The sequence below is a fragment of the Saccoglossus kowalevskii genome, chromosome 5, assembly GCF_978046115.1.
Source record: "Saccoglossus kowalevskii chromosome 5, keSacKowa6.1, whole genome shotgun sequence".
Taxonomy (NCBI): domain Eukaryota; kingdom Metazoa; phylum Hemichordata; class Enteropneusta; family Harrimaniidae; genus Saccoglossus; species Saccoglossus kowalevskii.
In genome coordinates this window covers 43,857,289-43,884,176 of record NC_140645.1, presented here as the reverse complement: position 1 = coordinate 43,884,176, position 26,888 = coordinate 43,857,289, and the positions used below count along the sequence as shown (strand labels likewise).

Here is a 26,888-nt window from a genome sequence, read left to right as displayed (position 1 = left end):
TTTGTATTATATTGAATTTAGCTTGACAGTTTTATATTGTCTTTGCATTAGGTTGGCATTGGCTTGACATTTTTATATTGTCTTTGCAACAGGTTTTCATTGGATCAACATTTTTATATTGTCTTTGCCTCAGTTGGCTTTGGCTTGACATTTTTATATTGTCTTTGCATTAGGTTGACTTTGGCTTGACACTTTTATATTGTCTTTGTATTAGGTTGGCATTGGCTTGACACTTTTATATTGTCTTTGCATTAGGTTGACTTAGGCTTGACACTTTTATATTGTCTTTGTATTAGGTTGGCATTGGATCGACATTTTTATATTGTCTTTGCATTAGGTTGGCTTTGGCTTGACATTTTTATATTGCTTTTGCATTAGGTTGACATTGGATCGACAGTTTTATATTGTATTTGCATTAGTTGGCATTGGCTTGACATTTTTATATTGTCTTTGCATTAGGTTGGCTTTGGATCGACAGTTTAATATTGTCTTTGCATTAGTTGGCCTTGGCTTGACAGTTTTATATTGTCTTTGCATTAGGTTGGCATTGGATCGACAGTTTTAGATTGTCTTTGCATTAGGTTGGCATTGGATCGACAGTTTTATATTGTCTTTGCATTAGGTTGGCTTTCGATCGACAGTTTTATATTGTCTTTGCATTAGTTGGCATTGGCTTGACATTTTTATATTGTCTTTGCAATAGGTTGTCATTGGATTAAAATTTGTATATTGTCTTTGCATTAGTTGGCTTTGGCTTGACGTTTTTATATTGTCTTTGCATTAGGTTGACTTTTGCTTGACACTTTTATATTGTCTTTGTATTAGGTTGGCATTGGATCGACAGTTTTATATTGTATTTGCATTATTTGGCATTGGCTTGACATTTTTATATTGTCTTTGCATTAGGTTGGCATTGGATCGACAGTTTTATATTGTCTTTGCATTATTTGGCTTTGGCTTGACATTTATATATTGTCTTTGCATTAGGTTGGCATTGGCTTGACAGTTTTATATTGTCTTTGCATTAGTTTGGCTTTCGATCGACAGTTTTATATTGTCTTTGCATTAGTTGGCATTGGCTTGACATTTTTATATTGTCTTTGCATTAGGTTGGCATTGGATCAACATTTTTACATTGTCTTTGCATTAGTTGGTTTTGGCTTGACAGTTTTATATTGTCGTTGCATTAGGTTAGCATTGGATCAACAGTTTAATATTGTCTTTGCATTAGTTGGCTTTGGCTTGACATTTTTATATTGTCTTTGCATTAGGTTGGCATTGGATCGACAGTTTTATATTGTCTTTGCATTAGGTTGGCTTTCGGTCGATAGTTTTATATTGTCTTTGCATTAGTTGGCATTGGCTTGACATTTTTATATTGTCTTTGCATTAGGTTGGCATTGGATCAACATTTTTATATTGTCTTTGCATTAGGTTGGCTTTCGATCGACAGTTTTATATTGTCTTTGCATTAGGTTGGCATTGGTTCGACAGTTTAATATTGTCTTTGCATTAGGTTGGCATTGGCTTGACAATTTTATATTTTCCTTGTATTAGGTTGACTTTGGCTTGGCACTTTTATATTGTCTTTGTATTATATTGAATTTAGCTTGACAGTTTTATATTGTCTTTGCATTAGGTTGGCATTGGCTTGATAATTTTATATTTTCCTTGCATTAGGTTGACTTTGGCTTGGCACTTTTATATTGTCTTTGTATTATATTGAATTTAGCTTGACAGTTTTATATTGTCTTTGCATTAGGTTGGCATTGGGTTGACATTTTTATATTGTCTTTGCAATAGGTTGTCATTGGATCAACATTTTTATATTGTCTTTGCATTAGTTGGCTTTGGCTTGACATTTTTATATTGTCTTTGCATTAGGTTGACTTTGGCTTGACACTTTTATATTGTCATTGTATTAGTTTGGCATTGGTTTGACACTTTTATATTGTCTTTGCATTAGGTTGACTTTGGCTTGACACTTTTATATTGTCTCTGTATTAGGTTGGCATTGGATCGACATTTTTATATTTTCTTTGCATTAGGTTGGCTTTGGCTTGACATTTTTATATTGTTTTTGCATTTGGTTGGCATTGGATCGAGAGTTTTATATTGTATTTGCATTATTTGGCATTGGCTTGACATTTTTATATTGTCTTTGCATTAGGTTGGCATTTAATCGACAGTTTTATATTGTCTTTGCATTAGTTGGCTTTGGCTTGACATTTATATATTGTCTTTGCATTAGGTTGGCATTGGATCGACAGTTTTATATTGTCTTTGCATTAGGTTGGCATTGGCTTGACAGTTTTATATTGTCTTAGCATTAGGTTGGCTTTCGATCGACAGTTTTATATTGTCTTTGCATTAGTTGGCATTGGCTTGACATTTTTATATTGTATTTGCATCAGGTTGCCATTGGATCAACATTTTTATATTGTCTTTGCATTAGTTGGTTTTGGCTTGACAGTTTTATATTGTCTTTGCATTAGGTTGGCATTGGATCGACAGTTTAATATTGTCTTTGCATTAGGTTGGCATTGGATCGACAGTTTAATATTGTCTTTGCATTAGTTGGCTTTGCCTTGACTATTTTATATTGTCCTTGCATTATGTTGACTTTGGCTTGGCACTTTTATATTGTCTTTGTATTAAGTTGGCATTGGATCGACAGTTTTGTATTGTCTTTGCATTATTTGGCATTGGCTTGACATTTTTATATTGTCTTTGCAATAGGTTGTCATAGGATCAACATTTTTATGTTGTCTTTGCATTAGTTGGATTTGGCTTGACATTTTTATATTGTCTTTGCATTAGGTTGACTTTGGCTTGACACTTTTATATTGTCTTTGTATTAGGTTGGCATTGGCTTGACACTTTTATATTGTCTTTGCATTAGGTTGACTTTGGCTTGACACTTTTATATTGTCTTTGTATTAGATTGGCATTGGATCGACATTTCTATATTGTCTTTGCATTAGGTTGGCTTTCGATCGACAGTTTTATATTGTTTTTTCATTAGGTTGACTTTGGCTTGACACTTTTATATTGTCTTTGTATTATATTGAATTTAGCTTGACAGTTTTATATTGTCTTTGGATTAGGTTGGCATTGGCTTGACATTTGTATATTGTCTTTGCAATAGGTTGTCATTGGATCAACATTTTATATTGACTTTGCATTTGTTGGCTTTGGCTTGACATTTTTGTATTGTCTTTGCATTAGGTTGACTTTGGCTTGACACTTTTATATTGTCTTTGTATTAGGTTGGCATTCGATCGACATTTTTATATTGTCTTTGCATTAGTTGGTTTTGGCTTGACAGTCTTATATTGTCGTTGCATTAGGTTGGCATTGGATCGACAGTTTTATATTGTATTTGCATTATTTGGCATTGGATTGATATTTTTATATTGTCTTTGCATTAGGTTGGCATTGGATCGACAGTTTTTTATTGTCTTTGCATTAGGTTGGCTTTCGATCGACAGTTTTATATTGTCTTTGCATTAGGTTGGCATTGGATCGACAGTTTTATATTGTCTTTGCATTAGGTTGGCATTGGCTTGACAATTTTATATTTTCCTTGCATTAGGTTGACTTTGGCTTGGCACTTTTATATTGTCTTTGTATTATATTGAATTTACCTTGACAGTTTTATATTGTCTTTGCAATAGGTTTTCATTGGATCAACATTTTTATATTGTCTTTGCATTAGTTGGCTTTGGCTTGACATTTTTATATTGTCTTTGCATTAGGTTGACTTTGGCGTGACACTTTTATATTGTCTTTGTATTAGGTTGGCATTGGCTTGACACTTTTATATTGTCTTTGCATGAGGTTGACTTTGGCTTGACACTTTTATATTGTCTTTGTATTAGGTTGGCATTGGATCGACATTTTTATATTGTCTTTGCATTAGGTTGGCTTTGGCTTGACATTTTTATATTGCTTTTGCATTAGGTTGGCATTGGATTGACAGTTTTATATTGTATTTGCATTAGTTGGCATTGGCTTGACATTTTTATATTGTCTTTGCATTAGGTTGGCATTGGATCGACAGTTTAATATTGTATTTGCATTAGTTGGCCTTGGCTTGACAGTTTTATATTGTCTTTGCATTAGGTTGGCATTGGATCAACAGTTTTAGATTGTCTTTGCATTAGGTTGGCATTGGATCGACAGTTTTATATTGTCTTTGCATTAGGTTGGCTTTCGATCGACAGTTTTATATTGTCTTTGCATTAGTTGGCATTGGCTTGACATTTTTATATTGTCTTTGCAATAGGTTGTCATTGGATCAACATTTTTATATTGTCTTTGCATTAGTTGGCTTTGGCTTGACGTTTTTATATTGTCTTTGCATTAGGTTGACTTTGGCTTGACACTTTTATATTGTCTTTGTATTAGGTTGGCATTGGCTTGACACTTTTATATTGTCTTTGCATTAGGTTGACTTTGGCTTGACACTTTTATATTGTCTTTGTATTAGGTTGGCATTGGATCGACAGTTTTATATTGTCTTTGCATTAGGTTGGCTTTCGATCGACAGTTTTATATTGTCTTTGCATTAGGTTGGCATTGGATCGACAGTTTTATATTGTCTTTGCATTAGGTTGGCATTGGCTTGACAATTTTATATTTTCCTTGCATTAGGTTGACTTTGGCTTGGCACTTTTATATTGTCTTTGTATTATATTGAATTTACCTTGACAGTTTTATATTGTCTTTGCAATAGGTTTTCATTGGATCAACATTTTTATATTGTCTTTGCATTAGTTGGCTTTGGCTTGACATTTTTATATTGTCTTTGCATTAGGTTGACTTTGGCGTGACACTTTTATATTGTCTTTGTATTAGGTTGGCATTGGCTTGACACTTTTATATTGTCTTTGCATGAGGTTGACTTTGGCTTGACACTTTTATATTGTCGTTGTATTAGGTTGGCATTGGATCAACATTTTTATATTGTCTTTGCATTAGGTTGGCTTTGGCTTGACATTTTTATATTGCTTTTGCATTAGGTTGGCATTGGATTGACAGTTTTATATTGTATTTGCATTAGTTGGCATTGGCTTGACATTTTTATATTGTCTTTGCATTAGGTTGGCATTGGATCGACAGTTTAATATTGTATTTGCATTAGTTGGCTTTGGATAGACAGTTTAATATTGTCTTTGCATTAGTTGGCCTTGGCTTGACAGTTTTATATTGTCTTTGCATTAGGTTGGCATTGGATCAACAGTTTTAGATTGTCTTTGCATTAGGTTGGCATTGGATCGACAGTTTTATATTGTCTTTGCATTAGGTTGGCTTTCGATCGACAGTTTTATATTGTCTTTGCATTAGTTGGCATTGGCTTGACATTTTTATATTGTCTTTGCAATAGGTTGTCATTGGATCAACATTTTTATATTGTCTTTGCATTAGTTGGCTTTGGCTTGACGTTTTTATATTGTATTTGCATTAGGTTGACTTTGGCTTGACACTTTTATATTGTCTTTGTATTAGATTGGCATTGGATCGACATTTTTATATTGTCTTTGCATTAGGTTGGCTTTCGATCGACAGTTTTATATTGTTTTTTCATTAGGTTGACTTTGGCTTGACACTTTTATATTGTCTTTGTATTATATTGAATTTAGCTTGATAGTTTTATATTGTCTTTGGATTAGGTTGGCATTGGCTTGACATTTGTATATTGTCTTTGCAATAGGTTGTCATTGGATCAACATTTTATATTGACTTTGCATTTGTTGGCTTTGGCTTGACATTTTTGTATTGTCTTTGCATTAGGTTGACTTTGGCTTGACACTTTTATATTGTCTTTGTATTAGGTTGGCATTCGATCGACATTTTTATATTGTCTTTGCATTAGTTGGTTTTGGCTTGACAGTCTTATATTGTCGTTGCATTAGGTTGGCATTGGATCGACAGTTTTATATTGTATTTGCATTATTTGGCATTGGCTTGATATTTTTATATTGTCTTTGCATTAGGTTGGCATTGGATCGACAGTTTTATATTGTCTTTGCATTAGGTTGGCTTTCGATCGACAGTTTTATATTGTCTTTGCATTAGGTTGGCATTGGATCGACAGTTTTATATTGTCTTTGCATTAGGTTGGCATTGGCTTGACAATTTTATATTTTCCTTGTATTAGGTTGACTTTGGCTTGGCACTTTTATATTGTCTTTGTATTATATTGAATTTACCTTGACAGTTTTATATTGTCTTTGCAATAGGTTTTCATTGGATCAACATTTTTATATTGTCTTTGCATTAGTTGGCTTTGGCTTGACATTTTTATATTGTCTTTGCATTAGGTTGACTTTGGCGTGACACTTTTATATTCTCTTTGTATTAGGTTGGCATTGGCTTGACACTTTTATATTGTCTTTGCATGAGGTTGACTTTGGCTTGACACTTTTATATTGTCTTTGTATTAGGTTGGCATTGGATCGACATTTTTATATTGTCTTTGCATTAGGTTGGCTTTGGCTTGACATTTTTATATTGCTTTTGCATTAGGTTGGCATTGGATTGACAGTTTTATATTGTATTTGCATTAGTTGGCATTGGCTTGACATTTTTATATTGTCTTTGCATTAGGTTGGCATTGGATCGACAGTTTAATATTGTATTTGCATTAGGTTGGCATTGGATCAACATTTTTATATTGTCTTTGCATTAGTTGGCTTTGGCTTGACGTTTTTATATTGTCTTTGCATTAGGTTGACTTTGGCTTGACACTTTTATATTGTCTTTGTATTAGGTTGGCATTGGCTTGACACTTTTATATTGTCTTTGCATTAGGTTGACTTTGGCTTGACACTTTTATATTGTCTTTGTATTAGGTTGGCATTGGATCGACATTTTTATATTGCTTTTGCATTAGGTTGGCATTGGATTGACAGTTTTATATTGTATTTGCATTAGTTGGCATTGGCTTGACATTTTTGTATTGTCTTTGCATTAGGTTGGCATTGGATCAACAGTTTTAGATTGTCTTTGCATTAGGTTGGCATTGGCTTGACAGTTTTATATTGTCTATGCATTAGGTTGGCTTTCGATCGACAGTTTTATATTGTCTTTGCATTAGTTGGCATTGGCTTGACAGTTTTATATTGTCTTTGCATTAGGTTGGCATTGGATCAACAGTTTTAGATTGTCTTTGCATTAGGTTGGCATTGGATCGACAGTTTTATATTGTCTATGCATTAGGTTGGCTTTCGATCGACAGTTTTATATTGTCTTTGCATTAGTTGGCATTGGCTTGACATTTTTATATTGTCTTTGCAATAGGTTGTCATTGGATCAACATTTTTATATTGTCTTTGCATTAGTTGGCTTTGGCTTGACGTTTTTATATTGTCTTTGCATTAGGTTGACTTTGGCTTGACACTTTTATATTGTCTTTGTATTAGGTTGGCATTGGCTTGACATTTTTATATTGTCTTTGCATTAGGTTGACTTTGGCTTGACACTTTTATATTGTCTTTGTATTAGGTTGGCATTGGATCGACATTTTTATATTGCTTTTGCATTAAGTTGGCATTGGATTGACAGTTTTATATTGTATTTGCATTAGTTGGCATTGGCTTGACATTTTTATATTGTCTTTGCATTAGGTTGGCATTGTATCGACAGTTTAATATTGTATTTGCATTAGTTGGCTTTGGATAGACAGTTTAATATTGTCTTTGCATTAGTTGGCCTTGGCTTGACAGTTTTATATTGTCTTTGCATTAGGTTGGCATTGGATCAACAGTTTTATATTGTCTTTGCATTAGGTTGGCATTGGATCAACAGTTTTAGATTGTCTTTGCATTAGGTTGGCATTGGATCGACAGTTTTATATTGTCTTTGCATTAGGTTGGCTTTCGATCGACAGTTTTATATTGTCTTTGCATTAGTTGGCATTGGCTTGACATTTTTATATTGTCTTTGCAATAGGTTGTCATTGGATCAACATTTTTATATTGTCTTTGCACTAGTTGGCTTTGGCTTGACGTTTTTATATTGTATTTGCATTAGGTTGACTTTGGCTTGACACTTTCATATTGTCTTTGTATTAGATTGGCATTGGATCGACATTTTTATATTGTCTTTGCATTAGGTTGGCTTTCGATCGACAGTTTTATATTGTTTTTTCATTAGGTTGACTTTGGCTTGACACTTTTATATTGTCTTTGTATTATATTGAATTTAGCTTGATAGTTTTATATTGTCTTTGGATTAGGTTGGCATTGGCTTGACATTTGTATATTGTCTTTGCAATAGGTTGTCATTGGATCAACATTTTATATTGACTTTGCATTTGTTGGCTTTGGCTTGACATTTTTGTATTGTCTTTGCATTAGGTTGACTTTGGCTTGACACTTTTATATTGTCTTTGTATTAGGTTGGCATTCGATCGACATTTTTATATTGTCTTTGCATTAGTTGGTTTTGGCTTGACAGTCTTATATTGTCGTTGCATTAGGTTGGCATTGGATCGACAGTTTTATATTGTCTTTGCAATAGGTTGTCATTGGATCAACATTTTTATTTTGTCTTTGCATTAGTTGGCTTTGGCTTGACGTTTTTATATTGTCTTTGCATTAGGTTGACTTTGGCTTGACACTTTTATATTGTCTTTGTATTAGGTTGGCATTGGCTTGACACTTTTATATTGTCTTTGCATTAGGTTGACTTTGGCTTGACACTTTTATATTGTCTTTGTATTAGGTTGGCATTGGATCGACATTTTTTATATTGTCTTTGCATTAGGTTGGCTTTGGCTTGACATTTTTATATTGTTTTTGCATTAGGTTGGCATTGGATCGACAGTTTTATATTGTATTTGCATTATTTGGCATTGGCTTGACATTTTTATATTGTCTTTGCATTAGGTTGGCATTGGATCGACAGTTTTATACTGTCTTTGCATTATTTGGCTTTGGCTTGACATTTATATATTGTCTTTGCATTAGGTTGGCATTGGATCGACAGTTTTATATTGTCTTTGCATTAGGTTGGCATTGGCTTGACAGTTTTATATTGTCTTTGCATTAGTTTGGCTTTCGATCGACAGTTTTATATTGTCTTTGCATTAGTTGGCATTGGCTTGACATTTTTATATTGTCTTTGCATTAGGTTGGCATTGGATCAACATTTTTATATTGTCTTTGCATTAGTTGGTTTTGGCTTGACAGTTTTATATTGTCGTTGCATTAGGTTAGCATTGGATCAACAGTTTAATATTGTCTTTGCATTAGTTGGCTTTGGCTTGACAGTTTTATATTGTCTTTGCATTAGGTTGGCATTGGATCGACAGTTTTATATTGTCTTTGCATTAGGTTGGCTTTCGATCGACAGTTTTATATTGTCTTTGCATTAGCTTGACTTTGGCTTGACACTTTTATATTGTCTTTGTATTAGGTTGGCATTGGATCGACATTTTTTATATTGTCTTTGCATTAGGTTGGCTTTGGCTTGACATTTTTATATTGTTTTTGCATTAGGTTGGCATTGGATCGACAGTTTTATATTGTATTTGCATTATTTGGCATTGGCTTGACATTTTTATATTGTCTTTGCAATAGGTTTTCATTGGATCAACATTTTTATATTGTCTTTGCATTAGTTGGCTTTGGCTTGACATTTTTATATTGTCTTTGCATTAGGTTGACTTTGGCGTGACACGTTTATATTGTCTTTGTATTAGGTTGGCATTGGCTTGACACTTTTATATTGTCTTTGCATTAGGTTGACTTTGGCTTGACACTTTCATATTGTCTTTGTATTAGATTGGCATTGGATCGACATTTTTATATTGTCTTTGCATTAGGTTGGCTTTCGATCGACAGTTTTATATTGTTTTTTCATTAGGTTGACTTTGGCTTGACACTTTTATATTGTCTTTGTATTATATTGAATTTAGCTTGATAGTTTTATATTGTCTTTGGATTAGGTTGGCATTGGCTTGACATTTGTATATTGTCTTTGCAATAGGTTGTCATTGGATCAACATTTTATATTGACTTTGCATTTGTTGGTTTTGGCTTGACATTTTTGTATTGTCTTTGCATTAGGTTGACTTTGGCTTGACACTTTTATATTGTCTTTGTATTAGGTTGGCATTCGATCGACATTTTTATATTGTCTTTGCATTAGTTGGTTTTGGCTTGACAGTCTTATATTGTCGTTGCATTAGGTTGGCATTGGATCGACAGTTTTATATTGTCTTTGCAATAGGTTGTCATTGGATCAACATTTTTATATTGTCTTTGCATTAGTTGGCTTTGGCTTGACGTTTTTATATTGTCTTTGCATTAGGTTGACTTTGGCTTGACACTTTTATATTGTCTTTGTATTAGGTTGGCATTGGCTTGACACTTTTATATTGTCTTTGCATTAGGTTGACTTTGGCTTGACACTTTTATATTGTCTTTGTATTAGGTTGGCATTGGATCGACATTTTTTATATTGTCTTTGCATTAGGTTGGCTTTGGCTTGACATTTTTATATTGTTTTTGCATTAGGTTGGCATTGGATCGACAGTTTTATATTGTATTTGCATTATTTGGCATTGGCTTGACATTTTTATATTGTCTTTGCATTAGGTTGGCATTGGATCGACAGTTTTATACTGTCTTTGCATTATTTGGCTTTGGCTTGACATTTATATATTGTCTTTGCATTAGGTTGGCATTGGATCGACAGTTTTATATTGTCTTTGCATTAGGTTGGCATTGGCTTGACAGTTTTATATTGTCTTTGCATTAGTTTGGCTTTCGATCGACAGTTTTATATTGTCTTTGCATTAGTTGGCATTGGCTTGACATTTTTATATTGTCTTTGCATTAGGTTGGCATTGGATCAACATTTTTATATTGTCTTTGCATTAGTTGGTTTTGGCTTGACAGTTTTATATTGTCGTTGCATTAGGTTAGCATTGGATCAACAGTTTAATATTGTCTTTGCATTAGTTGGCTTTGGCTTGACAGTTTTATATTGTCTTTGCATTAGGTTGGCATTGGATCGACAGTTTTATATTGTCTTTGCATTAGGTTGGCTTTCGATCGACAGTTTTATATTGTCTTTGCATTAGCTTGACTTTGGCTTGACACTTTTATATTGTCTTTGTATTAGGTTGGCATTGGATCGACATTTTTTATATTGTCTTTGCATTAGGTTGGCTTTGGCTTGACATTTTTATATTGTTTTTGCATTAGGTTGGCATTGGATCGACAGTTTTATATTGTATTTGCATTATTTGGCATTGGCTTGACATTTTTATATTGTCTTTGCATTAGGTTGGCATTGGATCGACAGTTTTATACTGTCTTTGCATTATTTGGCTTTGGCTTGACATTTATATATTGTCTTTGCATTAGGTTGGCATTGGATCGACAGTTTTATATTGTCTTTGCATTAGGTTGGCATTGGCTTGACAGTTTTATATTGTCTTTGCATTAGTTTGGCTTTCGATCGACAGTTTTATATTGTCTTTGCATTATTTGGCATTGGCTTGACATTTTTATATTGTCTTTGCATTAGGTTGGCATTGGATCAACATTTTTATATTGTCTTTGCATTAGTTGGTTTTGGCTTGACAGTTTTATATTGTCGTTGCATTAGGTTAGCATTGGATCAACAGTTTAATATTGTCTTTGCATTAGTTGGCTTTGGCTTGACAGTTTTATATTGTCTTTGCATTAGGTTGGCATTGGATCGACAGTTTTATATTGTCTTTGCATTAGGTTGGCTTTCGATCGACAGTTTTATATTGTCTTTGCATTAGTTGGCATTGGCTTGACATTTTTATATTGTCTTTGCATTAGGTTGGCATTGGATCAACATTTTTATATTGTCTTTGCATTAGGTTGGCTTTCGATCGACAGTTTTATATTGTCTTTGCATTAGGTTGGCATTGGTTCAACAGTTTAATATTGTCTTTGCATTAGGTTGGCATTGGCTTGACAATTTTATATTTTCCTTGCATTAGGTTGACTTTGGCTTGGCACTTTTATATTGTCTTTGTATTATATTGAATTTAGCTTGACAGTTTTATATTGTCTTTGCATTAGGTTGGCATTGGCTTGACATTTTTATATTGTCTTTGCAATAGGTTTTCATTGGATCAACATTTTTATATTGTCTTTGCCTCAGTTGGCTTTGGCTTGACATTTTTATATTGTCTTTGCATTAGGTTGACTTTGGCTTGACACTTTTATATTGTCTTTGTATTAGGTTGGCATTGGCTTGACACTTTTATATTGTCTTTGCATTAGGTTGACTTAGGCTTGACACTTTTATATTGTCTTTGTATTAGGTTGGCATTGGATCGACATTTTTATATTGTCTTTGCATTAGGTTGGCTTTGGCTTGACATTTTTATATTGCTTTTGCATTAGGTTGGCATTGGATCGACAGTTTTATATTGTATTTGCATTAGTTGGCATTGGCGTGACATTTTTATATTGTCTTTGCATTAGGTTGGCATTGTATCGACAGTTTAATATTGTATTTGCATTAGTTGGCTTTGGATCGACAGTTTAATATTGTCTTTGCATTAGTGGGCCTTGGATCGACAGTTTAATATTGTCTTTGCATTAGGTTGGCATTGGATCGACAGTTTAATATTGTATTTGCATTAGTTGGCTTTGGATCGAGAGTTTAATATTGTCTTTGCATTAGTTGGCCTTGGCTTGACAGTTTTATATTGTCTTTGCATTAGGTTGGCATTGGATCGACAGTTTTAGATTGTCTTTGCATTAGGTTGGCATTGGATCGACAGTTTTATATTGTCTTTGCATTAGGTTGGCTTTCGATCGACAGTTTTATATTGTCTTTGCATTAGTTGGCATTGGCTTGACATTTTTATATTGTCTTTGCAATAGGTTGTCATTGGATCAAAATTTTTATATTGTCTTTGCATTAGTTGGCTTTGGCTTGACGTTTTTATATTGTCTTTGCATTAGGTTGACTTTGGCTTGACACTTTTATATTGTCTTTGTAATAGGTTGGCATTGGATCGACACTTTTATATTGTCTTTGCATTAGGTTGACTTAGGCTTGACACTTTTATATTGTCTTTGTATTAGGTTGGCATTGGATCGACATTTTTATATTGTCTTTGCATTAGGTTGGCTTTGGCTTGACATTTTTATATTGCTTTTGCATTAGGTTGGCATTGGATCGACAGTTTTATATTGTATTTGCATTAGTTGGCATTGGCTTGACATTTTTATATTGTCTTTGCATTAGGTTGGCATTGGATCGACAGTTTAATATTGTATTTGCATTAGTTGGCTTTGGATCGACTGTTTAATATTGTCTTTGCATTAGTTGGCTTTGGATCGACAGTTTAATATTGTCTTTGCATTAGGTTGGCATTGGATCGACAGTTTTATATTGTCTTTGCATTAGGTTGGCATTGGATCGACAGTTTTATATTGTCTTTGCATTAGGTTGGCATTGGTTCGACAGTTTAATATTGTCTTTGCATTAGGTTGGCATTGGCTTGACAATTTTATATTTTCCTTGCATTAGGTTGACTTTGGCTTGGCACTTTTATATTGTCTTTGTATTATATTGAATTTAGCTTGACAGTTTTATATTGTCTTTGCATTAGGTTGGCATTGGCTTGACATTTTTATATTGTCTTTGCAATAGGTTTTCATTGGATCAACATTTTTATATTGTCTTTGCCTTAGTTGGCTTTGGCTTGACATTTTTATATTGTCTTTGCATTAGGTTGACTTTGGCTTGACACTTTTATATTGTCTTTGTATTAGGTTGGCATTGGCTTGACACTTTTATATTGTCTTTGCATTAGGTTGACTTAGGCTTGACACTTTTATATTGTCTTTGTATTAGGTTGGCATTGGATCGACATTTTTATATTGTCTTTGCATTAGGTTGGCTTTCGCTTGACATTTTTATATTGCTTTTGCATTAGGTTGGCATTGGATCGACAGTTTTATATTGTATTTGCATTAGCTGGCATTGGCTTGACATTTTTATATTGTCTTTGCATTAGGTTGGCATTGGATCGACAGTTTAATATTGTATTTGCATTAGTTGGCTTTGGATCGACTGTTTAATATTGTCTTTGCATTAGTTGGCTTTGGATCGACAGTTTAATATTGTCTTTGCATTAGGTTGGCATTGGATCGACAGTTTTATATTGTCTTTGCATTAGGTTGGCATTGGATCGACAGTTTTATATTGTCTTTGCATTAGGTTGGCTTTTGATCGACAGTTTTATATTGTCTTTGCATTAGTTGGCATTGGCTTGACATTTTTATATTGTCTTTGCAATAGGTTGTCATTGGATCAACATTTTTATATTGTCTTTGCATTAGTTGGCTTTGGCTTGACGTTTTTATATTGTCTTTGCATTAGGTTGACTTTGGCTTGACACTTTTATATTGTCTTTGCATTAGGTTGACTTTGGCTTGACACTTTTATATTGTCTTTGTATTAGGTTGGCATTGGATCGACATTTTTTTATATTGTCTTTGCATTAGGTTGGCTTTGGCTTGACATTTTTATATTGTTTTTGCATTAGGTTGGCATTGGATCGACAGTTTTATATTGTATTTGCATTATTTGGCATTGGCTTGACATTTTGATATTGTCTTTGCATTAGGTTGGCCTTGGATCGACAGTTTTATATTGTCTTTGCATTATTTGGTTTTGGCTTGACACTTTTATATTGTCTTTGTATTAGGTTGGCATTCGCTTGACACTTTTATATTGTCTTTGCATTAGGTTGACTTTGGCTTGACACTTTTATATTGTCTTTGTATTAGGTTGGCATTGGATCGACATTTTTTTATATTGTCTTTGCATTAGGTTGGCTTTGGCTTGACATTTTTATATTGTTTTTGCATTAGGTTGGCATTGGATCGACAGTTTTATATTGTATTTGCATTATTTGGCATTGGCTTGACATTTTGATATTGTCTTTGCATTAGGTTGGCATTGGATCGACAGTTTTATATTGTCTTTGCATTATTTGGTTTTGGCTTGACAGTTTTATATTGTCGTTGCATTAGGTTAGCATTGGATCGACAGTTTAATATTGTCTTTGCATTAGTTGGCTTTGGCTTGACAGTTTTATATTGTCTTTGCATTAGGTTGGCATTGGATCGACAGTTTTATATTGTCTTTGCATTAGGTTGGCTTTCGATCGACTGTTTTATATTGTCTTTGCATTAGTTGGCATTGGCTTGACATTTTTTTATTGTCTTTGCATTAGGTTGGCATTGGATCAACATTTTTCTATTGTCTTTGCATTAGTTGGCTTTGGCTTGACATTTTATATTGTCTTTGCCTTAGGTTGGCAATGAATCGACAGTTTAATATTGTCTTGCATTAGGTTGGCATTGACTTGACAATTTTATATTGTCCTTGCATTAGGTTGACTTTGGCTTGACACTTTTATATTGTCTTTGTATTATATTGAATTTAGCTTGACAGTTTTATATTGTCTTTGCATTATGATGGCATTGGCTTGACATTTTTATATTGTCTTTGATATAGGTTTTCATTGGATCAACATTTTCATGTTGTCTTTGCATTAGTTGGCTTTGGCTTGACATTTTTATATTGTCTTTGCATTAGGTTGACTTTGGCTTGACACTTTTATATTGTCTTTGTATTAGGTTGGCATTGGCTTGACACTTTTATATTGTCTTTGCATTAGGTTGACTTTGGCTTGACACTTTTATATTGTCTTTGTATTAGGTTGGCATTGGATCGACATTTTTATATTGTCTTTGCATTAGGCTGGCTTTGGCTTGACATTTTTATATTGTTTTTGCATTAGGTTGGCATTGGATCGACAGTTTTATATTGTATTTGCATTAGTTGGCATTGGCGTGACATTTTTATATTGTCTTTGCATTAGGTTGGCATTGGATCGACAGTTTAATATTGTCTTTGCATTAGGTTGGCATTGAATCGACAGTTTAATATTGTCTTGCATTAGGTTGGCATTGACTTGACAATTTTATATTGTCCTTGCATTAGGTTGACTTTGGCTTGACAATTTTATATTGTCTTTGTATTATATTGAATTTAGCTTGACAGTTGTATATTGTCTTTGCATTAGTTGGCTTTGGCTTGACATTTTTATATTGTCTTTGCATTAGGTTGACTTTGGCTTGACACTTTTATATTGTCTTTGCATTAGGTTGACTTTGGCTTGACACTTTTATATTGTCTTTGTATTAGGTTGGCATTGGCTTGACACTTTTATATTGTCTTTGCATTAGGTTGACTTTGGCTTGACACTTTTATATTGTCTTTGTATTAGGTTGGCATTGGATCGACATTTTTATATTGTCTTTGCATTATTTGGTTTTGGCTTGACAGTTTTATATTGTCGTTGCATTAGGTTAGCATTGGATCGACAGTTTAATATTGTCTTTGCATTAGTTGGCTTTGGCTTGACAGTTTTATATTGTCTTTGCATTAGGTTGGCATTGGATCGACAGTTTTATATTGTCTTTGCATTAGGTTGGCATTGGATCGACATTTTTATATTGTCTTTGCATTAGTTGGCTTTGGCTTGACATTTTATATTGTCTTTGCCTTAGGTTGGCATTGAATCGACAGTTTAATATTGTCTTGCATTAGGTTGGCATTGACTTGACAATTTTATATTGTCCTTGTATTAGGTTGACTTTGGCGTGACACTTTTATATTGTCTTTGTATTATATTGAATTTAGCTTAACAGTTTTATATTGTCTTTGCATTAGGTTGGCATTGGCTTGACATTTTTATATTGTCTTTGAAATAGGTTGTCATTGGATCAACATTTTTATATTGTCTTTGCATTAGTTGGCTTTGGCTTGACATTTTTATATTGTCTTTGCATTAGGTTGACTTTGACTTGATACTTTTATATTGTCTTTGTATTAGGTTGGCATTGGCTTGACAATTTTATATTGTCTTTGCATTAGTTGGCATTGGCCTGACATTTTTATATTGTCTTTGCATTAGGTTGGCATTGGATCAACATTTTTATATTGTCTTTGCATTAGTTGGCTTTGGCTTGACATTTTTATATTGTCTTTGCATTAGGTTGGCATTGGATCGACAGTTTAATATTGTCTTTGCATTAGGTTGGCATTGGCTTGACAATTTTATATTGTCCTTGCATTATGTTGACTTTGGCGTGACACTTTTATATTGTCTTTGTATTAGGTTGGTATTGGCTTGACATTTTTATATTGTCTTTGCAATAGGTTGTCATTGGATCAACATGTTTATATTGTCTTTGCATTAGTTGGCTTTGGCTTGACATTTTTATATTGTCTTTGCATTAGGTTGGCATTGGATCGACAGTTTTATATTGTCTTTGCATTAGGTTGGCTTTCGATCGACAGTTTTATATTGTCTTTGCATTAGTTGGCATTGGCTTGACATTTTTATATTGTCTTTGCATTAGGTTGGCATTGGCTTGACATTTTTATATTGTCTTTGCATTAGGTTGGCATTGGATCGACAGTTTTATATTGTATTTGCATTAGTTGGCATTGGCTTGACATTTTTATATTGTCTTTGCATTAGGTTGGTATTGGCTTGACATTTTTATATTGTCTTTGCAATAGGTTGTCATTGGATCAACATTTTTATATTGTCTTTGCATTAGTTGGCTTTGGCTTGACATTTTTATATTGTCTTTGCATTAGGTTGGCATTGGATCGACAGTTTAATATTGTCTTTGCATTAGGTTGGCATTGAATCGACAGTTTAATATTGTCTTGCATTAGGTTGGCATTGACTTGACAATTTTATATTGTCCTTGCATTAGGTTGACTTTGGCTTGACAATTTTATATTGTCTTTGTATTATATTGAATTTAGCTTGACAGTTGTATATTGTCTTTGCATTAGTTGGCTTTGGCTTGACATTTTTATATTGTCTTTGCATTAGGTTGACTTTGGCTTGACACTTTTATATTGTCTTTGCATTAGGTTGACTTTGGCTTGACACTTTTATATTGTCTTTGTATTAGGTTGGCATTGGCTTGACACTTTTATATTGTCTTTGCATTAGGTTGACTTTGGCTTGACACTTTTATATTGTCTTTGTATTAGGTTGGCATTGGATCGACATTTTTATATTGTCTTTGCATTATTTGGTTTTGGCTTGACAGTTTTATATTGTCGTTGCATTAGGTTAGCATTGGATCGACAGTTTAATATTGTCTTTGCATTAGTTGGCTTTGGCTTGACAGTTTTATATTGTCTTTGCATTAGGTTGGCATTGGATCGACAGTTTTATATTGTCTTTGCATTAGGTTGGCATTGGATCGACATTTTTATATTGTCTTTGCATTAGTTGGCTTTGGCTTGACATTTTATATTGTCTTTGCCTTAGGTTGGCATTGAATCGACAGTTTAATATTGTCTTGCATTAGGTTGGCATTGACTTGACAATTTTATATTGTCCTTGTATTAGGTTGACTTTGGCGTGACACTTTTATATTGTCTTTGTATTATATTGAATTTAGCTTAACAGTTTTATATTGTCTTTGCATTAGGTTGGCATTGGCTTGACATTTTTATATTGTCTTTGAAATAGGTTGTCATTGGATCAACATTTTTATATTGTCTTTGCATTAGTTGGCTTTGGCTTGACATTTTTATATTGTCTTTGCATTAGGTTGACTTTGACTTGATACTTTTATATTGTCTTTGTATTAGGTTGGCATTGGCTTGACAATTTTATATTGTCTTTGCATTAGTTGGCATTGGCCTGACATTTTTATATTGTCTTTGCATTAGGTTGGCATTGGATCAACATTTTTATATTGTCTTTGCATTAGTTGGCTTTGGCTTGACATTTTTATATTGTCTTTGCATTAGGTTGGCATTGGATCGACAGTTTAATATTGTCTTTGCATTAGGTTGGCATTGGCTTGACAATTTTATATTGTCCTTGCATTATGTTGACTTTGGCGTGACACTTTTATATTGTCTTTGTATTAGGTTGGTATTGGCTTGACATTTTTATATTGTCTTTGCAATAGGTTGTCATTGGATCAACATGTTTATATTGTCTTTGCATTAGTTGGCTTTGGCTTGACATTTTTATATTGTCTTTGCATTAGGTTGGCATTGGATCGACAGTTTTATATTGTCTTTGCATTAGGTTGGCTTTCGATCGACAGTTTTATATTGTCTTTGCATTAGTTGGCATTGGCTTGACATTTTTATATTGTCTTTGCATTAGGTTGGCATTGGCTTGACATTTTTATATTGTCTTTGCATTAGGTTGGCATTGGATCGACAGTTTTATATTGTATTTGCATTAGTTGGCATTGGCTTGACATTTTTATATTGTCTTTGCATTAGGTTGGTATTGGCTTGACATTTTTATATTGTCTTTGCAATAGGTTGTCATTGGATCAACATTTTTATATTGTCTTTGCATTAGTTGGCTTTGGCTTGACATTTTTATATTGTCTTTGCATTAGGTTGGCATTGGATCGACAGTTTAATATTGTCTTTGCATTAGGTTGGCATTGGCTTGACAATTTTATATTGTCCTTGCATTATGTTGACTTTGGCGTGACACTTTTATATTGTCTTTGTATTAGGTTGGTATTGGCTTGACATTTTTATATTGTCTTTGCAATAGGTTGTCATTGGATCAACATTTTTATATTGTCTTTGCATTAGTTGGCTTTGGCTTGACATTTTTATATTGTCTTTGCATTAGGTTGGCATTGGATCGACAGTTTTATATTGTCTTTGCATTAGGTTGGCTTTCGATCGACAGTTTTATATTGTCTTTGCATTAGTTGGCATTGGCTTGACATTTTTATATTGTCTTTGCATTAGGTTGGCATTGGCTTGACATTTTTATATTGTCTTTGCATTAGGTTGGCATTGGATCGACAGTTTTATATTGTATTTGCATTAGTTGGCATTGGCTTGACATTTTTATATTGTCTTTGCATTAGGTTGGTATTGGCTTGACATTTTTATATTGTCTTTGCAATAGGTTGTCATTGGATCAACATTTTTATATTGTCTTTGCATTAGTTGGCTTTGGCTTGACATTTTTATATTGTCTTTGCATTAGGTTGGCATTGGATCGACAGTTTTATATTGTCTTTGCATTAGGTTGGCTTTCGATCGACAGTTTTATATTGTCTTTGCATTAGTTGGCATTGGCTTGACATTTTTATATTGTCTTTGCATTAGGTTGACTTTGGCTTGACACTTTTATATTGTCTTTGCATTAGGTTGACTTTGGCTTGACACTTTTATATTGTCTTTGTATTAGGTTGGCATTGGCTTGACACTTTTATATTGTCTTTGCATTAGGTTGACTTTGGCTTGACACTTTTATATTGTCTTTGTATTAGGTTGGCATTGGATCGACATTTTTATATTGTCTTTGCATTATTTGGTTTTGGCTTGACAGTTTTATATTGTCGTTGCATTAGGTTAGCATTGGATCGACAGTTTAATATTGTCTTTGCATTAGTTGGCTTTGGCTTGACAGTTTTATATTGTCTTTGCATTAGGTTGGCATTGGATCGACAGTTTTATATTGTCTTTGCATTAGGTTGGCATTGGATCGACATTTTTATATTGTCATTGCATTAGTTGGCTTTGGCTTGACATTTTATATTGTCTTTGCCTTAGGTTGGCATTGAATCGACAGTTTAATATTGTCTTGCATTAGGTTGGCATTGACTTGACAATTTTATATTGTCCTTGTATTAGGTTGACTTTGGCGTGACACTTTTATATTGTCTTTGTATTATATTGAATTTAGCTTAACAGCTTTATATTGTCTTTGCATTAGGTTGGCATTGGCTTGACATTTTTATATTGTCTTTGAAATAGGTTGTCATTGGATCAACATTTTTATATTGTCTTTGCATTAGTTGGCTTTGGCTTGACATTTTTATATTGTCTTTGCATTAGGTTGACTTTGACTTGATACTTTTATATTGTCTTTGTATTAGGTTGGCATTGGCTTGACACTTTTATATTGTCTTTGCATTAGGTTGACTTTGACTTGATACTTTTATATTGTCTTTGTATTAGGTTGGCATTGGCTTGACAATTTTATATTGTCTTTGCATTAGTTGGCATTGGCCTGACATTTTTATATTGTCTTTGCATTAGGTTGGCATTGGATCAACATTTTTATATTGTCTTTGCATTAGTTGGCTTTGGCTTGACATTTTTATATTGTCTTTGCATTAGGTTGGCATTGGATCGACAGTTTAATATTGTCTTTGCATTAGGTTGGCATTGGCTTGACAATTTTATATTGTCCTTGCATTATGTTGACTTTGGCGTGACACTTTTATATCGTCTTTGTATTAGGTTGGCATTGGCTTGACACTTTTATATTGTCTTTGCATTAGGTTGACTTAGGCTTGACACTTTTATATTGTCTTTGTATTAGGTTGGCATTGGATCGACATTTTTATATTGTCTTTGCATTAGGTTGGCTTTGGCTTGACATTTTTATATTGCTTTTGCATTAGGTTGGCATTGGATCGACAGTTTTATATTGTATTTGCATTAGTTGGCATTGGCTTGACATTTTTATATTTTCTTTGCATTAGGTTGGCATTGGATCGACAGTTTAATATTGTATTTGCATTAGTTGGCTTTGGATCGACTGTTTAATATTGTCTTTGCATTAGTTGGCTTTGGATCGACAGTTTAATATTGTCTTTGCATTAGGTTGGCATTGGATCGACAGTTTTATATTGTCTTTGCATTAGCTTGGCATTGGATCGACAGTTTTATATTGTCTTTGCATTAGGTTGGCTTTCGATCGACAGTTTTATATTGTCTTTGCATTAGGTTGGTATTGGCTTGACATTTTTATATTGTCTTTGCAATAGGTTGTCATTGGATCAACATTTTTATATTGTCTTTGCATTAGTTGGCTTTGGCTTGACATTTTTATATTGCTTTTGCATTAGGTTGGCATTGGATCGACAGTTTTATATTGTATTTGCATTAGTTGGCATTGGCTTGACATTTTTATATTGTCTTTGCATTAGGTTGGCATTGGATCGACAGTTTAATATTGTATTTGCATTAGTTGGCTTTGGATCGACTGTTTAATATTGTCTTTGCATTAGTTGGCTTTGGATCGACAGTTTAATATTGTCTTTGCATTAGGTTGGCATTGGATCGACAGTTTTATATTGTCTTTGCATTAGCTTGGCATTGGATCGACAGTTTTATATTGTCTTTGCATTAGGTTGGCTTTCGATCGACAGTTTTATATTGTCTTTGCATTAGGTTGGTATTGGCTTGACATTTTTATATTGTCTTTGCAATAGGTTGTCATTGGATCAACATTTTTATATTGTCTTTGCATTAGTTGGCTTTGGCTTGACATTTTTATATTGTCTTTGCATTAGGTTGGCATTGGATCGACAGTTTTATATTGTCTTTGCATTAGGTTGGCTTTCGATCGACAGTTTTATATTGTCTTTGCATTAGTTGGCATTGGATCGACAGTTTTATATTGTATTTGCATTAGTTGGCATTGGCTTGACATTTTTATATTGTCTTTGCATTAGGTTGGTATTGGCTTGACATTTTTATATTGTCTTTGCAATAGGTTGGCATTGGCTTGACACTTTTATATTGTCTTTGCATTAGGTTGACTTTGGCTTGACACTTTTATATTGTCTTTGTATTAGGTTGGCATTGGATCGACATTTTTATATTGTCTTTGCATTATTTGGTTTTGGCTTGACAGTTTTATATTGTCGTTGCATTAGGTTAGCATTGGATCGACAGTTTAATATTGTCTTTGCATTAGTTGGCTTTGGCTTGACAGTTTTATATTGTCTTTGCATTAGGTTGGCATTGGATCGACAGTTTTATATTGTCTTTGCATTAGGTTGGCATTGGATCGACATTTTTATATTGTCATTGCATTAGTTGGCTTTGGCTTGACATTTTATATTGTCTTTGCCTTAGGTTGGCATTGAATCGACAGTTTAATATTGTCTTGCATTAGGTTGGCATTGACTTGACAATTTTATATTGTCCTTGTATTAGGTTGACTTTGGCGTGACACTTTTATATTGTCTTTGTATTATATTGAATTTAGCTTAACATTTTTATATTGTCTTTGCATTAGGTTGGCATTGGCTTGACATTTTTATATTGTCTTTGAAATAGGTTGTCATTGGATCAACATTTTTATATTGTCTTTGCATTAGTTGGCTTTGGCTTGACATTTATATATTGTCTTTGCATTAGGTTGACTTTGACTTGATACTTTTATATTGTCTTTGTATTAGGTTGGCATTGGCTTGACACTTTTATATTGTCTTTGCATTAGGTTGACTTTGACTTGATACTTTTATATTGTCTTTGTATTAGGTTGGCATTGGCTTGACAATTTTATATTGTCTTTGCATTAGTTGGCATTGGCCTGACATTTTTATATTGTCTTTGCATTAGGTTGGCATTGGATCAACATTTTTATATTGTCTTTGCATTAGTTGGCTTTGGCTTGACATTTTTATATTGTCTTTGCATTAGGTTGGCATTGGATCGACAGTTTAATATTGTCTTTGCATTAGGTTGGCATTGGCTTGACAATTTTATATTGTCCTTGCATTATGTTGACTTTGGCGTGACACTTTTATATTGTCTTTGTATTAGGTTGGCATTGGCTTGACACTTTTATATTGTCTTTGCATTAGGTTGACTTAGGCTTGACACTTTTATATTGTCTTTGTATTAGGTTGGCATTGGATCGACATTTTTATATTGTCTTTGCATTAGGTTGGCTTTGGCTTGACATTTTTATATTGCTTTTGCATTAGGTTGGCATTGGATCGACAGTTTTATATTGTATTTGCATTAGTTGGCATTGGCTTGACATTTTTATATTGTCTTTGCATTAGGTTGGCATTGGATCGACAGTTTAATATTGTATTTGCATTAGTTGGCTTTGGATCGACTGTTTAATATTGTCTTTGCATTAGTTGGCTTTGGATCGACAGTTTAATATTGTCTTTGCATTAGGTTGGCATTGGATCGACAGTTTTATATTGTCTTTGCATTAGCTTGGCATTGGATCGACAGTTTTATATTGTCTTTGCATTAGGTTGGCTTTCGATCGACAGTTTTATATTGTCTTTGCATTAGGTTGGTATTGGCTTGACATTTTTATATTGTCTTTGCAATAAGTTGTCATTGGATCAACATTTTTATATTGTCTTTGCATTAGTTGGCTTTGGCTTGACATTTTTATATTGCTTTTGCATTAGGTTGGCATTGGATCGACAGTTTTATATTGTATTTGCATTAGTTGGCATTGGCTTGACATTTTTATATTGTCTTTGCATTAGGTTGGCATTGGATCGACAGTTTAATATTGTATTTGCATTAGTTGGCTTTGGATCGACTGTTTAATATTGTCTTTGCATTAGTTGGCTTTGGATCGACAGTTTAATATTGTCTTTGCATTAGGTTGGCATTGGATCGACAGTTTTATATTGTCTTTGCATTAGCTTGGCATTGGATCGACAGTTTTATATTGTCTTTGCATTAGGTTGGCTTTCGATCGACAGTTTTATATTGTCTTTGCATTAGGTTGGTATTGGCTTGACATTTTTATATTGTCTTTGCAATAGGTTGTCATTGGATCAACATTTTTATATTGTCTTTGCATTAGTTGGCTTTGGCTTGACATTTTTATATTGTCTTTGCATTAGGTTGGCATTGGATCGACAGTTTTATATTGTCTTTGCATTAGGTTGGCTTTCGATCGACAGTTTTATATTGTCTTTGCATTAGTTGGCATTGGCTTGACATTTTTATATTGTCTTTGCATTAGGTTGACTTTGGCTTGACACTTTTATATTGTCTTTGCATTAGGTTGACTTTGGCTTGACACTTTTATATTGTCTTTGTATTAGGTTGGCATTGGCTTGACACTTTTATATTGTCCTTGCATTAGGTTGACTTTGGCTTGACACTTTTATATTGTCTTTGTATTAGGTTGGCATTGGATCGACATTTTTATATTGTCTTTGCATTATTTGGTTTTGGCTTGACAGTTTTATATTGTCGTTGCATTAGGTTAGCATTGGATCGACAGTTTAATATTGTCTTTGCATTAGTTGGCTTTGGCTTGACAGTTTTATATTGTCTTTGCATTAGGTTGGCATTTGGATCGACAGTTTTATATTGTCTTTGCATTAGGTTGGCATTGGATCGACATTTTTATATTGTCATTGCATTAGTTGGCTTTGGCTTGACATTTTATATTGTCTTTGCCTTAGGTTGGCATTGAATCGACAGTTTAATATTGTCTTGCATTAGGTTGGCATTGACTTGACAATTTTATATTGTCCTTGTATTAGGTTGACTTTGCCGTGACACTTTTATATTGTCTTTGTATTATATTGAATTTAGCTTAACAGTTTTATATTGTCTTTGCATTAGGTTGGCATTGGCTTGACATTTTTATATTGTCTTTGAAATAGGTTGTCATTGGATCAACATTTTTATATTGTCTTTGCATTAGTTGGCTTTGGCTTGACATTTTTATATTGTCTTTGCATTAGGTTGACTTTGACTTGATACTTTTATATTGTCTTTGTATTAGGTTGGCATTGGCTTGACACTTTTATATTGTCTTTGCATTAGGTTGACTTTGACTTGATACTTTTATATTGTCTTTGTATTAGGTTGGCATTGGCTTGACAATTTTATATTGTCTTTGCATTAGTTGGCATTGGCCTGACATTTTTATATTGTCTTTGCATTAGGTTGGCATTGGATCAACATTTTTATATTGTCTTTGCATTAGTTGGCTTTGGCTTGACATTTTTATATTGTCTTTGCATTAGGTTGGCATTGGATCGACAGTTTAATATTGTCTTTGCATTAGGTTGGCATTGGCTTGACAATTTTATATTGTCCTTGCATTATGTTGACTTTGGCGTGACACTTTTATATTGTCTTTGTATTAGGTTGGCATTGGCTTGACACTTTTATATTGTCTTTGCATTAGGTTGACTTAGGCTTGACACTTTTATATTGTCTTTGTATTAGGTTGGCATTGGATCGACATTTTTATATTGTCTTTGCATTAGGTTGGCTTTGGCTTGACATTTTTATATTGCTTTTGCATTAGGTTGGCATTGGATCGACAGTTTTATATTGTATTTGCATTAGCTGGCATTGGCTTGACATTTTTATATTGTCTTTGCATTAGGTTGGCATTGGATCGACAGTTTAATATTGTATTTGCATTAGTTGGCTTTGGATCGACTGTTTAATATTGTCTTTGCATTAGTTGGCTTTGGATCGACAGTTTAATATTGTCTTTGCATTAGGTTGGCATTGGATCGACAGTTTTATATTGTCTTTGCATTAGCTTGGCATTGGATCGACAGTTTTATATTGTCTTTGCCTTAGGTTGGCTTTCGATCGACAGTTTTATATTGTCTTTGCATTAGTTGGCATTGGCTTGACATTTTTATATTGTCTTTGCAATAGGTTGTCATTGGATCAACATTTTTATATTGTCTTTGCATTAGTTGGCTTTGGCTTGACGTTTTTATATTGTCTTTGCATTAGGTTGACTTTGGCTTGACACTTTTATATTGTCTTTGTATTAGGTTGGCATTGGCTTGACACTTTTATATTGTCTTTGCATTAGGTTGACTTTGGCTTGACACTTTTATATTGTCTTTGTATTAGGTTGGCATTGGATCGACGTTTTTTTATATTGTCTTTGCATTAGGTTGGCTTTGGCTTGACATTTTTATATTGTTTTTGCATTAGGTTGGCATTGGATCGACAGTTTTATATTGTATTTGCATTATTTGGCATTGGCTTGACATTTTGATATTGTCTTT

At 33.4% G+C, this 26,888-nt stretch overlaps 1 protein-coding gene across 1 annotated transcript in view; it reads right to left on the bottom strand.

Moving 5' to 3' along the window:
* LOC146746161 (epithelial membrane protein 1-like) overlaps positions 1-26,888 on the bottom strand; it is a 195,816-nt gene that overhangs the window by 47,015 nt on the left and 121,913 nt on the right. The window lies entirely within an intron of this gene.